Here is a 13,458-nt window from a genome sequence, read left to right as displayed (position 1 = left end):
CATTTGGTTGGAGAGTCCTTGAGATGGTCCTTCAGCCCCACACATGGTAGGAAGTTGATGCAGGAAAAATGCCAACAAACATTAACATTTGGTCTAGGCCAGACTGACTTGTGGATCTTCACCTAGATCTTGGCCCCAAATCTCACTGGAGAGTTTTTGGTAAGTTTCAATCACTCAAGGGCCTGAGCCTGTCCTGCACTGGTTCATGAATCTTTTGGACTCCTTATTTTCCAAGAAAACAAAGTAATAATCTGGCAGTCTATGGGATGTCTTCACACAATTGCCATTTCTGATTCTTCTCCTCTCTGGACATGGAAGAGTAAAAGCTACCTGTTTGCAATGAACAATGGACTCAGAGGGCTGGTATCAAACAGCTTCTCCCTTCTGTGTAATTTCCTACCTCTTCCTCACCTTTCAGCCTCTTCTAACTCTTCAACCTTCATTATGCCTGGCAAGCACTTTTGCTCACAAAGACAGCTTGCAGCTCTAAAGCTTAGCTCCTTGGACAGAGCTGTCTCATCTTCTTTCCTTTTTTTCATCCCAATAATTAAATATCAATGAGCTCACCACTTGTTAAAAAACCTCGATAGTCATTGAATACCAACATCTGGCAGGCAGGGAACAATGTACTTTGGGGAGGAAAAAATACCAAGACCAGATTCTTGCCAAGAAGACTTAGTCTAATGGTAAAAAGAAGACAGGAACACAGAATGGCCCATTTAAGGCAGCAAGAGGAGCATGAGAGTCAGGAATGCATGAAGGGTAGTAGAAGCACAGAGGAGAGAGTGATGGTGGTGATGGTTTGTTATCCTCCCTAACATAGAGGGTTGGGCCTGGACAGAAACCTGGTGAAACCAGAGGCTCACCTATTGGGTGGCTGGCAAAGAACAATGACAGTTGAGGCTTAGGGCTAGGACTCTATTCTAACGACTTTTAGTTATTGCTGATGCTACTAGGCATTTAGCCTACTCTGTTTCTGGGGGTGGAGGCAAGTACAATAGGTCCGTTCCTTTACTACTGAGATGCACAAACAACTCTCCCACAGAGAAAGGTCAAGAGGCTCTAGGTGGATGGCTGGGAGGTGTTTCTATTGGGAAACCAAAAAGAGATTCAGAGTCATAAGGGTGCTTAAGAGGGAGATATGGTGGCTCTGGTAAAACAAATTCTTGCTGCTTCCAGCCAAGTCTAGGGCCTGCTTTGTGCAGCGGAGATGTTCATGTTAAAGGCTCCTGGAGGCTCAGAGCCCAGCCCAGAGAAGGAGGTCAGAGAGGAGAAAGACAGGTTTAACTCTACAAAGGCTCCTAAAGCTCTGAGTTTCTGTTAAATCAGCATTGCATGTGCGCGCGCACGCGCGTGTGTGTGTTAGGGGGAGAGAGAGAGAAAGAGAGAGAGAGAGAGACTTGCCAGTTAGTGAAGGAAGAGTAGGGGGAGGGAAGAATCTAGCCCAGCACAAACTCGAGGCAAGTTCTCAGCTGTGAAGCCAGCTGGTTACTGGTTATGCATCTCTTTAGGTAAATAGTACTTATCTGCTGAACTAGATGGTCCTGGGGTCCCTGTTGGAAGGTCTCCCCAGGCTTATGGTGGAAGAGAGCCTTTCTCTACTCCTCTGTCACTCTGGCTGGTGCAGTGGCAATGCCCAGCTAACTCAAAGGTATAATCTCACCCCTGGGACATCTACAGGAAGGGGCCCTGAAACAATACATAACCAATACTTACCCAAAGAGCCCCCTACAGTTGCATAGCCCATACCTCTGAGGAACACCTCCTTTGCTCTGACTATACTCCCTCACAGCTCCTCCCCACCTGTGTAGCCTTCATCTCGTCTACAGAGTTCTGACATAGTCTATGTACTTCCACACCTGCTGAACTTTTCTGTGTGCCTGTAGGATACTGCTTCTTAATCACCTGGGGATACTGTTTAAATGCAGATTCCAGTTTAGTAGATCTGAATGGTGCTTAAGTGGCTATATTTCATACCAGCTCCCAAGTGATACCAATGCTCTGAATAGGGTCCACACTTTGAATAGGCTCTAGGCCTCAAGGCTCTAGGCCAACCCCTCTGCACCCATACCAGCCCCAGACAACATTTCAAACAGCGCTCTGCCTCCACCTTAACCTGGTTTTATACTCTTAGTGCCTAGAGAGGGCAATGATTTGGTGGGGGAGGAAAGAGGGGAGAGGACCCAAAGCTTATGTCAGGGAGGCAGGTCTGCTAAGAGCTCTGGCTAGGCAAAGGCAGGGAGTTGTTCATAACAATGCAGACCAGGTGTGGTTCTTTTGGAATTCAGCAGATCATTTAGTTAATATTGCTCCAATACCTGTTACTAACAATATGTACAGCTATGGTGCTTGGTGGTTTGTATATATTACCTCATTTAATCCTCCTAAAAATAAGGTAAATATCATTCCCATTTTAAAATTGAAGAACCAGGTTATCTAAAGTAATATATTCAAAATCATGCCTTGAAGGTGGTTGGCACTAAAATGTACTTGTAATTTCTTATACCCAAAACCTTCTTAGAGACATCAGATAAAGTCAAGAGATTAACAACACATCAGAACTTAGGCAGCTGTGGGACTGCTGTCTTGTAAAGCAGGTACTTGGAAGGCTGGTGCTAGTTTCATCCTGTCTCCAGGGCTCTACACACATTTGAAGCCCTTCTTCAGAAAATGGCATGGATATTTTCTGATTACCAACCTTCTGCTCAACAAGTGCTCTGCAGGAAGGAAATATTGGAGTCACTGAAGCAGTCATTGCCTCTGGACAGAGAGAGAGACACACTAGCAGGAAGCAGCAAGCAAGAAAAAGCACTAGAGACTGAGAATGCTGAGCCCAGGAAGAGAAAAGAAGATGACAGTATTTTTAAAAGGAGATGAAAGAGTCTCAGTCATGGGACATCTGGGTGGCTCAGTTAAGCGTCTGTCTTCGGCTCCAGTCATTATCCTTGGGCCCAGGTTCAACTCCCACATCAGGCTCCTTGCTCAGTGGGGAGCACTCTGCCTCTACCTGCTGCTCCCTGCAGCTCTCTGCTCTCTCTCTCTTGTGCTAATAAATAAATAAATAAATTTTTAATAATAAAAAAAAAAGAGTCTCAGTCCCCAATTCAGTTCTGGTATTAAATTTTAGGGTCATTTATATTCTAGGTACTTGCAGATACAAAGATACTATGATCTCTATTGGTGAAGAGCCAGCATATAAGGCAAATGAATAAACAGATAATGTTTAATAATATGCCAAGCGCTACAACAGAGGTTTGTACATAGTGTTGTCTGTACACAGAACAGAAGTACCTATTCCACCCTGGGGAATCAGGGAAGACTTCTCCAAAGAAAGCTGAGGCATTAATGAGTAGGAGATAGAAATGAACCAGATGAAGAAAGGAGTAGGGAAAGAAAAGCAAAGGCAAGAAAATAGCCATCTCAGATGAAAGGAATAGCACAGTTTTGCTGGAATGTTTAGTGGTGGGGTGAAGTGCGAGTGACAAGACCAGAACAGGAGGGAGACTTAAAATCATAAAGGGCTTTGGAAATCACAATCAGGACTTTGGACTTTAATGGAAAATAATGGGATTGGAGAAAAAAAGCGTATTAAGGTCATACTGCTAGGGCTTAGTTGGCTGACTGGATCTGGGTTTGAGAAGAAGGACCTAGGCACAGATGACTCCTAAGTTTCAGGGTATGTGCGTGCGTGCGTGTGTGTGTGTGTGTGTGTGTGTGTGTGTACCTATAAATATGAGGGATCAGAGGGAAGAACTTAGGGAACACTAATACTGAAAGGGTAGACAGAAGAGGACTGACAGCAAAGGGCCAGGGAGAACCTGGTGTCATGGATGTCTGGGAAGGATAGGGCTATGAGAATGTAAAACAGGGAGAAACAGAACCAGAGTTCTCAAGGGGCTCTTATATGACAAGAGAGACAGGAGTGGAGGATGGCTGAGGCTACGAGGTAGGAGCCAGTGGAGAAGGGCCAGATACTTGAAGATGTCAGAAAAGAGAATTTAAGACTCACTGTTTACTCTGTGGTTTGCTAACATTTTAGCAGAAACTCTATTTTTCTCTCAGTGTTATGTGTCTGATACTTGGGAAGCTTGAGACTCCCCAGAAATAAGCCCCATTAGAGAAGTCTAGCCATGGTCTAGAGAGCATGGCAAGTCTGCTGTTTCTTTTTTTTTTTTTTTTCTTTTTTAAAAAATTTATTTATTTATTTATTTGACAGAAAGAGGGAGAGAAATCACAAGTAGGCAGAGAGGCAGACAGAGAGGAGGAGGGGGGAAGCAGGCTCCCTGTTGAGCAGAGAACCTGATGGGGGGCTTGATCCCAGGACCCTGAGATCATGACCTGAGCCAAAGGCAGAGGCTTAACCCACTGAGCAACCCAGGCACCCCAAGTCTGCTATTTCTTAGGAAGTGTGCATAAGAGTGGTTTGAAGACAAAGGAGGCTAGCAGAAGCAAGCTGGTTGGGATAGGGGGTTGCAGTTGCCCCAAATTCTGGCTGTACCACAGTCCCATGACTTAGCCTTGGGCCATTCTCCCCAGGCTAGGGCAAAATGTATAAAAGCCCTGGGCTTCTAGTATTTTAGGCAGGAGGCCTACACAGACCAAATAGATTTCTTGAACTTTTTCTTTCTTTTTTCTTTTAAGATTTTATTTATTTATTTATTTATTTATTTATTTGAGAGATCAAGAGAGAGAGCATGAGCAGGGCAGAGGGAGACAAACAGACTCCCTGCTAAGCAGGGAGCCCAATGCAGAGCTTGATCCCCAGGACCCCTGGATCCCCGGTCCCTGGGACCATGACTTGAACTGAAGGCAGATGCTTAACTGACTGAGTCACCCAGGCACCACTGCTTTGAGTTTTTTCAAGAATCTGAAACACCTGCTCTACCAACCATGGACATCCAGGAGAGGCTCAGCGTTGGAAACTATACTCCAAGTAAGTCTGGTTATGTAGTGATCATGATTTCTCACTTTTAAAGCTTTCAATAATACTTTTCTATAAAAATACACTAATAAAACTAAAGAATCATTTGACTTAGGTGTGCCTGGCTGGCTCCAATCAGTAGAGCATGTGACTCTTAATCTTGGGGTCATGAGTTAAAACCCCACATTGGGCATAGAGTTTACCTTTTTTTTTTTTTTTTTAAAGATTTATCCATTCATTTGAGGGGGGAGGCAAGAGAGCACACGCAGGGGAAGCGGCAGAGGGAAAAGGAGAAACAGGCTCCCCACTGAGCAGGGAGCCCCACGTGGGGCCCTGACCCAGGACTCTAGGATCATGACCGTAGCTGAAGGCAGATACTGAACCAACTCAGCCACCCAGACACTCTGGGCAAAAAGTTTACTTTAAAAAAAAAAAAAAAAGAAATTTGGGGTGCCAGGCTGGCTCAGTCAGTAGAGCATACAATTCTTTTTTTTTTTTTTAAGATTTTATTTATTTATTTGACAGAGATCACAAGTAGACGGAGAGGCAGGCAGAGAGAGAGGAGGAAGCAGGTTCTCTGCTGAGCAGAGAGCACGATGCGGGGCTCAATCCCAAGACCTTGAGATCATGACCTGAATAGAAAGCAGAGGCTTTAACCCTCTGAGCCATCCAGACACCCTCGAGCATACAATTCTTGATCCCAGATTGTTAAATTCAAGCCCCACACTGGGTGTACAGATTATTTAAAAATATAATCTTAAAAAAAGAATAATTTGACTTAATTATTAATTCATCCCTTAGATATAGTGAAGGAGTCAGTAAACTGCATGCCTCTACTGTAAGAGAAGATAAGATATGTGCAATTAGAGTTAAGGGTAGATACTAGGTCTGTCTCCTGCACCCAAACATTAGAACCTATAGGTGAGGGGGCAGTGGGCAGGAAAACTGGGCTTGCACTGGCCCTGGCAATCTCAATGAGGTTGGACTGACTCCTCCCAAAACCTTGACCTTGGGAGCTACTACATTTTGAAAACATCATGTTTTGGGAATGAAGAGCCTGTTTCCTTATATACAAAAATGGGTCTGTGAATGTTGTCAGAGTTGAATGAATGTTTTATGCTATTTGATGTGTTTGAAATAACCCAGTAAGTTGAAAATTTTTGCTGTGAAAGGAATGTTTGTTCCATAGAGTGAAATGGTGGTTACAACTAGAAAAGAAACCCCAAAAGTTCCTGTGTTTCCTGGCAGGGGAACAATGCTTTCTCTTCATTTGCTTCACAACCTCACGGCAATCAAAAGGTTAGTTACAAGGCCTCACATCTGGGCTTCATGGAAGCAGAGAATAACCATTTCCAGGAGTGTTTTGGATTCTACATGGACACCTAATTTAACAGGCAGTAGGGACCTGTATTGTTCCTATTATGACTTCCACTCTTCTCCCAATTCTCTTCTATCTTTCACTACTACAAGGAAAACTACAAGGAAAACCGTTGGCTCTTCAGTGATTTTATCCTATCAGTGTTGAGGAGAGTACTTCTCAATTCCTTGTGACATCTAGGTGGGACCAGGAAAAGTTCTCTCTCTACTGATAGGAGAACTAATGGTGTACTGAAAGAACCCCCAAATCCAGTCAACCCTGGGCTGCTGTGGATTCTAAGAGAATTTTGCCACCCACCCCCTCTGCCCCAGCCCCAGCCAGTTACAAATTGTCGGGGATCGAGCTGCTTTGACATGCTGATGTTATCAGCCTCATGGTGCCTGGAGCATGCAGATAGGAACAGGGAATGGCGCCATCTAACCGGACATAGTAATGCAATTTAGTTTCTGAAATCCAAGTAGGAAATTTTGAAAGCTGACATTTTTTTATCTAACACAGGAGGGGGATGATAGTGGGAATTCCCAGCAGAACCATCAAAATGCAGAGATGGCTTCTACTGTATATTAATAAACAGCTCAAAGCAATGGAAAAATGTACAGAGAGCATTTGTAGGGGAAGTTAAGTGTCTGGTCCTTCTTGGCCCCTCCTTCTCCCTCCTCTGAGCTCTGCTGCCAGGTGACCACTCCACTTGTGTGAACCCCAAGCTGCGGCTAGAAGCTCCTCTCCTGGGCATCCCTGTGAGAGTCCCCAGTGCTGGGGATATGGAGGAGGCACCAGCCTCCCCAGGGGTTGTGCCACAGCAGTTTGGGTGGATCTCAACTGGGCTACGAATGTGTCAGACAGACAGCTGCTTGCCTTCCCTCCCAGTTCCCTAACCTCAACCCATGCCACTCTTCCCCCAGATTACCAAAATTGGCATCACTGGTCTTTGTTTCTGACAGAGCACAAAGAGCCTTCCTGCCTCATGCTCCCCTTCTGGCTACATCTTATTTGTCCTTCAGGCCTCAGCAGACACATCATCTCTTATCAAAAAGTTCCCACGAATACCAGTTTGGGTTAGGTCCCCCTATAGTATACTCTCACAGCACCACCTCCTTCCATTTCTTTCATGTACTTATCAAATTTTACTTTGAATATTTGTATAATTTATTTAATAAACATTCATGCAAGCAGGGGCCATGCCTATTTCTACTGTGTCCTCCTAGTGCCTAGCACAGAGACTGAACACAATCTGATGACAGGCAAACAGATTGCTTCCATTTGTTTGAGCCACAGCAAGGTTTTTTCTGTGACAGAGATGGCAAAAGTCTGGTGGCTGCCAGGCTGTGCCAGGGCCTTGTCTAATGGTGTCCCAGCCAGATCTTGTATTGTGTGCTCTTTGTAGGGCCACTTCTCTATGTAAGTCTCTGGCTGGGGGCTGAAAGATTGCCTTCCAGGAAGTTATTTTAGAGAACAGCCAAAGCAGAAGTCCCCAAACCCTCACTTACTCACTCACCTGAAGGGTTGTCCTAGTTAGAACTCACTTAAGGTCCAAAACAGCAGCCCAACTTCAGGTTGCCCTCTGGGGGGACTGATCATCAGCTGAGCAAACAGCTTTATCTGAGACTCTAGGGCCAGGCTCAGATATTGCTTGCAGATACACATTCCCACCACCAAAGTTTTAGGGGAGTGGGAAGCCAGCTTGGAATCAAACCATCAGAAAACCCTTTGGAGGGAGATGGGGGCAGAGCTGCTCTGATCCTGGCTGCTCAAACTGCTTTCTGGCAACCAGAGGCTTACAACCATGTTTACCAGGCAGCAAAGCATCCAAGGCATGGGAGCGCTTGGAAGGAGACAGCAAAGGAAAACGCAAGAAACCTCCCTGAACTGTAAGCATACCTCTAGCTGGAGAATAGGGCCTGTGGATTCCAGTTTTGCCTGTGAACTGCACTGACTTTGGAGTCTAGACAGGTCATTTCACAGTTCCCAGGTCTGTTTTTATTCAGGCCTGAGATTCCAGAAAGAGCCTCCAGGGAAGAGAGTAAATGAGTTGTCCCAGGGCAATGCCAGATGGCAGCCCTGGGATTAGAATTCATGGGCCCTTCTTTCCAGCCAGCTGCTCCTTCCCCTGAGTCCTGAACTGTTTCTTCTGAATGCTCAGGATTATATTCAATTTAGTAAGGTTTGTGGTCACATAATCACTGCTCCTAATAAAAATAAATACAGAGCATCCGCTGTTAGGGAAGGCAAACATAGGGGAGCCTTTGCCCCTGAGAAAACAGGCCAAAAGCAAGTTCTGGCTGAGGTTAGGCCTGTTCTACTTGAACATAAACCAACACAAACAACTCTCTTGGGATCTGACAGAGTCCTCATCTGTTCTTGTTTCTTGTCCAGGCTTCCTTATATGTCGATAGCCTGTGCTTAATCCCACAGTAAGGGCCTATCCTGGAAGCTAGAAAACAGTTTCAACACATGAGAGGAGCCAGCCTGAGGGATAGTCTGTATCTAGGTCCTCTGAGTATCTTTTCATCCCTAAATTAGTTACTACACTGTCAATGCTCCCATCTCCAGGACTGTTATCTAGCTATACCTCTTCAGGTGGGGTGGAGGCAGCTCTACTCCTTCCAGTTCAAACTCTGTCAGGTCTACTCACGGCTCAGCAAAATCTAAAGGCTCTTTTCTCCTCCCTGCCCTAGCCTGTCCCATTATGACCGGTGGTGCTAAAAGCGGGAGCCTGCAGCTGTTCTCTGCTGGCTTCATATTGCTTTAGCACTGTTTCTTTGACCAGGAAGTTCTTTGAGGTGTAAGGCATACAGTGGCCTTTTTAGCTCAGACAGTTCTTTCATATAGGACCCAGGAGTCTATGAGAGATGAAGAAAACAATGCAGAGCCTTACATAAGGCCCAGAGCAGAGCTCGTTGGGAGGGATGGGATCATGAGTGCTTTCACTAACCTTCAGTCCAGGTAAACTTACCTACCCTCCTCACTCACCAGCTAAGGCAATCCAAGTGAGAGCACAGTAGCCTCATCTGTTGGCTTTGATTCATTTAGCTATGGAAGAGGCTTGGAAGTAGAGAAGGAGCTTTCAACTAGAAAATCCAACCCTAGTAGGTGACTTCGATTCCTCTGCCCTTCCAGATTCTTCACAAACCGCTCCTTTGGATGATTTGGGGAATCAGGAAGGAAATCCCTCTGCAGTGTTAACCTAACTCTCTTTTGCCAAGGGCCCAAGTGCATGGCTAGGGTGGGGGTGGCAGGCTGTGAACCTCTGGACTCACTAGTTTCATTTCTGCTTCTACTTGCTATACTTGCCCCCAACCACCTATGTCAATACTCTTTCCCTAAAAAGAGGTATCTTTAAATCAAGTGCATAGTCAGTGGCAGACTGATTGCACGGTGATAGCTCATGAAATGTTCTAGCTTCAGGCCTTGAATTCTGCTCAGTGCTTCTCCTTAGTTTCCCCTGCCTCACACACAAGACTAAAGATCAGAATGCAGGGGTATTAGAGCCAAAGGCTCTTTTAACACTTCCTTGTTCCACTAGATTCTTACCTCCTCCCTCTGAAATCCTGCAGTCCTGCCCAGGGACAGCTCAGATGCTGTTTATTTCACCTTCAGAGCGATGGCAACGTCAAGAAAGAGCTCGAGTCAGGCTAGATGTGTGTGGAGGAAAGTGGGACAAGGGCTGGAGAGGATAAGAGGGGGGGTCCCTGGATCCATAGGACTGAACTCGGAGACAGAAGAGGTCAGAGACATGTATAAGAAAGCTATTCAAAATTAAATAAAAAGGGCCTTAAGGACTTGGGCACTGTGGCTTTGCAGACCTGAGAGACTGGGCTCCTTCAGGAGCTGTCCAAGGTTCTGAACCGCCTCCACCTGAAGATCTTGGAGCCTCTGGACGAGAGCCCCAGGACAAGAGCCCCACATGCCAGTTAATGCCGACCTTAAATGCTACTGGCTACTCTCTGTCTATCTCTGCTTGGACCCATTGCCTGAAGTAGCTCCACCATAACTCAAATCACTCTCTATGGGTACAGGCTGGACTCCTTGCTAGCAGCCTGGTTGGCTGGCCAGACTTTCAATAAGGGATGAGGTGGAAATTGAGGATCTTGGTGTTTATCTCCCAGTCCCTCAGGGAGCCCAAGAATAAATGGGCCTGGCTCAGGGACAAGGTGGCTGGTCACAGGGAAGGGAAAGAGGTCTCCATGAGGCACATCCTCAGACAGATCAGTTACTCCTCCCCTCACCTCAGTGGCCGCTGCACACATGTGCAAGTACACACACACACACTTGCATGCACATACACAGAGGCCATATTTTCTGCTCTGTCACTGCAGAGCCTGTACTACTACAGAGAAGGCACAGTCTCCTTTGTCCACACCTGAGCATAATGTACTGTTTGGTTCTCACCACAGATATTACAGAAATCTCGCAAAGAATACCAAAACTTAAAACTTAATAAGATATTGCTTTTTTCTAATTTTAAGAGGAATATATTGTCACTGTAAAAAGTCAAGATAAGCACAAAAGAAGAAAAAAATCACCCTAAATCTTACCATCCAGAGCTATATCCCATGTTAACTTCTTGCCACACAGCCTGGGGCCTTGTGTGTGTGTTTGTGTGTGTTGTGCACATGTGTGTGTGTGCATGCACACACCCACACTACAAGTGTTATTAAAAGCCAGTATAGCGCAGTGGTTAAAAGTATGAGTCTTAGAGTAAGTTTTACCTCTGCCATTTACTTGTCTGTGTGATCATGATCAAATTTCTGACCTCACTGGATCTGGTTTTCATAAATTTCTTGGTGTGTATGGGGGGAGGTTTAGAGAGATACTGTGTTTAATGGTAAAGCTTAGTTCATCTGGTATAGGCATGGCCTGGAATTGAAGCAGCAGGATGGGTAGGAGACCCTCACAGAGCCTACATGGTGAAGATGAGGAAGGTGGCCATCAAACAGAAGAGCCCTAAGGCCTCAGATAGGGTAAAGCCCAGAATAGCACAGGAAAAGAGCTGCTGCTTGAGAGATGGGTTTCTGGCATAGCCAAGGATAAAGCTACCAAACACTATTCCAAAGCTCCTGAACCAGTCATACCAACTGTAGTGACCGCAGTACCACTTGGTCACTGTGTCAATGTCCTGGGAGACAACAGTGATCTGGACACCCATCTGACCAGCTGGAGTACGGAGCTGCTGTAGATGGCTATTTAGACGGGATCTCTGGCCTACCCAGGAAGGAGGCAGGCACACACTCGACTGGACCCCTGGTACAACAGTGGATCAGAGCTGGAAGAATGAGTAGTGCCTCAGTGGCCTGCACTTCTTTAGTCTCCCCACTTTAGTTCTAGGTCTCAGTGCTCAGCTTTTCCACCCTGTTTTTCACCTTAACATAAGGAAAATAATAGTATCCATCTCAAAAGATTGCTGGGAGGATAAAATAGGATACTGCATATGAAGTGCTTACTACAGCGCTTGATGCCTGGTAAGCAGTCAATAAAGGGCAGCTTTTATTACACATCACACACACACACACACACACACACACACACACACACACACGAAATCACTCTAATACTGCTTGATGTCTAATATTATTTTATTTATTTATTTTTTTTAAAGATTTTTATTTATTTGACAGACAGATCACAAGTAGGCAGAGAGGCAGACAGAGAGAGAGAGGAGGAGGAGGAGGCAGGCTCCCTGCCAAGCAGAGAGCCCGATGTGAGGCTCAATCCCAGGACCCTGGGATCATGACCTGAGCCAAAGGCAGAGGCTTTAACCACTGAGCCACCCAGGCGACCCTGATGCCTAATTTTAAAACCAGACTATTCTCCATCTCAGAGAAAAGCTGAAGAGAGGATGAGTAAGCTCAGTTTATTTCATCTTCTATCTGGCCTAACTTTCCAGGCCACAGTGATGTTAGTTGGGACTTGGGAAATAAAATGGCCTCCTAGCTCAGAAAGGGGAAAAAAGGCAGTTCTTTATCCAGGGCTTTAGCTTTCAGCCTGAGCTCCGCAGCCAGGAAATGGCAGGGGCTTCTTTTGGTCAAGGTTCTCTCCTCTTCTTAAACTTTGGGCCCCAGCCTTTTGGCCTGCTTCCTCTAGCCAGAACTTTCTACCTCTCTGCCCGGAGTGCCCCACTCTCCTGTCCCACTCTCCTCCAGGTGTTCCTTACCTCTTGGCATCCACAAGTTCCTTTGTCTGGTTTGGGCAAGCTTACTTCCTCGCTGTCGACATCCCGGGCATTTGAGTACTATGCCCACCACCCCCACCTCTCCATACCTGCTCTACTAACCCTACTCTCTTTGAGGTCAGAACAGGCTCCTAAATAAAATGCAATGGTCTTTTCTCAGGTGACCATCCATTACCTTTCAGTATCAGTAGACAGTGCTGACCAAATCTTTCTGGAGATTCTATTTTCCCTTGGCTTTTGTAAAAACATCCTATCCCTATCTGTTCCGACTACCCTCCCTACTGTTCTTTCTCTGATACTCTAGACATAGATCCTCTCCTTAGTGTGGTCACTGACTCATTTTCCACATGCTCTCTCAGCATGTGGAAATATAATATTATATTATAAACTTATTATTTCAAATATCTCTCTCTCAGTTTTGCACCCAAATCTATATCTCTAGCTCTGACCTCTTAAGCTCCAGACCCACATTTCCAACTGCCTACTACTTTCACTGATGTCATACCCTTCCCCTAGTCTATTTCTTCCTGTTGACTACCCTTATCTTGTTAATGGCACAAACCACTTTGCCAGTTAAATAAACTCAAAACATAAAAGGTTGTTAAAGAAACTTAATATTTTGAAACAGTCTTATATTTATAGAAGAATTACAAAGTGCACACTCTTCACACAGCTTACCCTAATGTTAGCTCTTGTATACTCTTCACACAGCTTACCCTAATGTTAGCAGCCATGTATGTTGATCAATTCTACATTGAACAAATCAATACTATTCACTAAACTATAGACTTTATGCAAATTTCTCCAGTTTTTCCATTAAAACCCCTTTTTCTGTTCCATATTGCATTTCATTGATATGTCTCCATGGTCTCCTTAGTTTCTTCCTCTTTTTTTGACTTTCACAACTTTGACTTTAGAGGAGTACTGGTCAGGTATTTTTTAAAACATTCCTGCAATTTTGGGGTGCCTGGATGACTGAGTAGGTTAAGC

The 13,458-nt window shown here is 45.2% G+C and overlaps 1 protein-coding gene and 1 pseudogene across 6 annotated transcripts in view; both read right to left on the bottom strand.

The window, feature by feature from the left end:
• FAM219A (family with sequence similarity 219 member A) overlaps positions 1–13,458 on the bottom strand; it is a 55,544-nt gene that overhangs the window by 18,474 nt on the left and 23,612 nt on the right. The window lies entirely within an intron of this gene.
• Positions 7,090–12,512, bottom strand: LOC131812955 (ATP synthase F(0) complex subunit C1, mitochondrial-like; annotated as a pseudogene).

Source organism: Mustela lutreola, chromosome 12 (assembly GCF_030435805.1).
Source record: "Mustela lutreola isolate mMusLut2 chromosome 12, mMusLut2.pri, whole genome shotgun sequence".
Lineage (NCBI taxonomy): Eukaryota > Metazoa > Chordata > Mammalia > Carnivora > Mustelidae > Mustela > Mustela lutreola.
This window is presented reverse-complemented; position numbering and strand designations above follow the sequence as displayed.